This window comes from Haliotis rufescens, unplaced genomic scaffold, assembly GCF_023055435.1.
Source record: "Haliotis rufescens isolate VD_foot unplaced genomic scaffold, xgHalRufe1.0.p SCAF_17, whole genome shotgun sequence".
Taxonomy (NCBI): Eukaryota; Metazoa; Mollusca; class Gastropoda; order Lepetellida; family Haliotidae; genus Haliotis; species Haliotis rufescens.
Genome location: NW_025963857.1, coordinates 8,727,497 through 8,731,773, shown reverse-complemented (window position 1 = coordinate 8,731,773; position 4,277 = coordinate 8,727,497).

Genomic DNA, 4,277 nt, shown 5'->3' with positions numbered 1-4,277 from the left:
CCCAGATAACATGGCTGATCTGTTCCTGGTTGTCTGTGCAAATGTCTTTGTATTTGCTTCACTGTATCATCTGAAACCTTTCATCATCACTGACCACAGATATACACATGGAAATAAGTTAAGCACCACTCTCCATATATTTTGATGTGAGTATAGGCCAGCTTAGAGGCTGATATTCGACCACAAGTCGGCAGCAAATCTCAAAAAACATTCTCGTGGAATTAGGATTTTCCCAATTAATGTTGATCATGTTCATACAGTTGAAAGTGATATTATGGCTTTGTAGAAGTAACTGGGGGCACAGGTGGCCCAGGTGGCCCAGTCATCTAAGGTGCAGCAATTCGCTGTGCAGAGTTGCGTCCCTTGGGCACGCCAGAAACCTGTGATTGTGGGTTCGAATCCCGGTTCGCCCCGATTATTTTTCTAGGTTTGTCAGCACCATACCCATGCTCGTGGGTTTCACCGAAGTGGTAAACGTCTGAAACCTGCATCACTTCGTGCTTACCTCCCACATTAAGCTGACACGCCGCGATATAGCTGGAATACTGTTAAAAGCGGCGTTAAACCCAACTCACTCACTTACTGTAGAGGTGACTTGTATTTCACTGATAACAGGACCAATAGAGCGAAAGAGTCATTGTTGCCCTGGATACAATGTTGTAATGCCTCTTAATTTTCGAAAAACAACTTTGAGATATTCACAATGTTGCACAATATTGACGTTGTTCCCGATTTGCCTTTCAAGGACACTTAGTTTGGAATTCAGTTAAATCCCTGGAGTACCGGTAATCGGTTTTGTGTATCATTGAGTTATCAGTGATAATCGGAATTTAAACAGAGTTGAATATTTGAAATAGAGTGAAGTCTTTGGGACCATTGACAGTATGTTGTAGTTTGAGATGAGTACACATTTCAGGCCATAGAGCTGATAAAACTGAGTGGATTAACAAGGTTCACTGACCTGCTTGGATTAGTGAGTTGTTGGTCTGGCCAGGTTATCACAGTGCTAATTTACCTGTATGTATACTGCGCAAAAGAAGTAAAGAACATGATTCTTTCATATCACTGTAGTCTGTTATGCCATGAGTTTTACTATAGGAATATGAAAGAATCCTGTCTTCTTTCACTTCTTTTGAGTAGTATGCTTGAAAGTTTTGTTACATGTCTTGTTCTATTTCTGTTTGTTTCACCTGTTCCTGTTTTGTTTTGTTGATGACAGTAAACATGAAAGTAACATGTTCGTGTTTGTGTATGATGCATTTTGTTGAAGTCGACTGGCCCTTCTGTCGGGAGCCTCAAGGGACGATATATGATATACTAGGATATATGTATAGTATATCCTGCATAGGGCTTGGTTATATGCAATAAAACCACCTTTATATTATGTTGTCATTTGTTTCCTTTCATTTTGTTTGTTTGTTTGTTTTATGCCACACTCAGCAATATTCTAGCTTTATGACGGCGGTCTGTAAATAATTGAGTCTGGTCCAGACAATCCAGTGATTGATATGAGCATCAATCTACGCAGTTGGGATGCAATGACATGATTCCTGTCTACATCATCATCTTACTGCCAGTGTGGGGTAGCCTAGTGGTTAGGCGTTGGCTCATTACGCTGAAGGCCCAGGTTCGATTCCGCACATGGGTACATTGTGTGAAGCCCATTTCTGGTGTTCTCCGCCGTGATATTTGCTTGAATATTGCTAAAAGCTGTGTAAAACCATACTCACTCACTCACTCCAGGTGGGATCAGTTGTCATGTGATGGAAGTTAATTGTGTCGACTCCGAGAGGACATTATGATGATTACCTGGAGTTTCAGGTGGTTGATAGTGTTACACCAACTATCATGGGGCTTGTGTGTTTGTTCTTTAAAGCCGAACACATCAATTTTCACGACTTCACCTGTAAATAAACAACTGGACCAGACAATCCAGCGATTGATTTGAGGAACAATCCACAGTTTGGTTATGAAGACACACAATCAACCAAATTCTTCACTTGTTCCTATATTTGTGAACTGACATCAGTTCAGATTCTTGTAATGTCTTCCTTCCCCATGTTAACTTCAGAAACACACAAGTCTCAATATGTTCAAGTATGTTTAATATGCTGATTCCAGAAATGTACACGATACATGGTCAGTGAGGATGACGAGGACAATGACCAGGACAATGACATATGACCTATATAAATACAGATGTAGCGCCACAATGAACATGGAATGAGACTGTACACATACATGGGCAAGTGGAGCGGACAATGATGGATGAACGTGAGTGAGTGAGTTGGGTTTAACGCCGCTTTTAACAGTATTCCAGTTGTATCGCGGCGTGTCAGCTTAATGTGGGAGGAAAGCCCGAAGTGATGCAGGTCTTAGACGTTTACCACTTCGGTGAAACCCCCGAGCATGGGTATGGTGCTGACAAACCTAGAAACATAATTTGGGAGAACTGGGATTTGAACCCACAATCATAGGTTTCTGGCGTGTCCAAGGGACGCAACTCTGCACAGCGAATCGCAGCACTTTAGACGACTGGGCCACCCGTGCCCCCGAATGAACATGAAGGGTAAATGCTGTTCCAGCTCCATGTTGGCAAAACGTACAGGCAAGGCTATGTTAATGTAAAGAAGTTCCACAGGCTCCTTACAGTTTGTCCTTGCAATGCCACTGTCACAAGTGCACAAGCTATGACTGTTGTAGCAACATGAATGCCTCGTGAAATGAGACCCAGATGTAATACCGACCAGTTGCAGCCTGAGAGGGGATCAGGATCCCCTGTTGTGAGAGGAAAGCCGAAGTGATGCAGGTCGTAGATATTTACCACTTTGGTGATCCCCATGGGAAAGTAGCTGACAAAGACCATAATCAGAGTGAAATGATACTTCTATCTCCCTAGCAGCATATCCTGGCACAACTAAGGGATGCAACTCTGCACAGCAAATTGCAGTGCCAAAGACCACTGGGCTCTCTTCTGCCCCAGACTCCTAACAGGGCGAGGAAGGCAGCTTCTTGGAGCATGGATGTTTGAATGGTGTGGATAAAAAAAACACCTCTCATCAGCCTTAAACATGAGATTACCGGTAGCCTGTGAATACCCTCTCATTCCACTGACAACCTCACAATTAGTCCTGAGTTTCAGAATGGTTCCTTTCTGTGACACTGACCAATGGTCATCCAAAATGTCCAAAGATGGGTTTTTTTCAATTTTGGTAATACATGTATGAAACAATCCCCTATCAAATGCTGAATGAAATTGACCCAACACCAAATTGACCCAATTTGTCTCAAGATAAATCGCTGTAGTCTTTGCCAAAACCTTTCGAGACAATGGGACAAAAATCAGTACAGTAAATCAAAACATCAGTTTATGGACTAGTATTCAGTGATCTTACTCGACCAAAAGAAATGATAGCAGACTTGGACTTTGGAATAGTGGCTAAAGTCACAGACAGACACTCTTCTTGTTTGTTTGTTTCATTGTTTGTTGTTTAGCGCCGCACTCAGCAATATTCCAGCTATATGACGGCGGTCTGTAAATAATCCAGTCTGGACCAGACAATCCAGTGATTGATATCATGAGCATCGATCTAAGCACATTGGGATACGATGACATGCATCAACCAAGTCAGCAAGCCTGACTCCCCGATCCCGTTAGTTGCCTCTTACGAGAAGCATGGTCACCTTTCACAGCAAGCATGGGTTGCTGAAGACCTATTCTACCCCGGATCTTCACGGGAAGACACTATTGTTATCCACACCACATATATTATGGTGTGTGCTGGACTGTCTGTGTAAATGTTTCCGCTTCAGGGAACTCATCTCTATCAGTGTATCAATAAGAAGTTCATTTTATTGTGAAAGTAACACTGCGACATTGCTGTGTAAACTTATCTCACTCTGATCAGATCACTACATAAACATCCCCAGAACACAAATGTATATATGTTTTCCACTTGCTCGGAAGATGAGCCTGTGTTTTGAGACTTGAGAAACAGAGGCAGATATCCAATAATTGTCAATACAAGAGCTTTGTCAAGTTATCATTGTTGTTTGTGTGTTGTTTAACACCACTCTCAGCAATATTTCAGCTACATGATGGCAGTCTGCATATAAGTCTGGACCAGACAATCCAGTGACTGATATCATGATTTTGTTTGTTGGTTTGTTGTTTAACGCCGCACTCAGCAATATTCCAGCTATATGAGTGAGTGAGTGAGTGAGTGAGTGAGGTTTTACGCCGCTTTTAGCAATATTCCAGCTATATGACGGCAGTC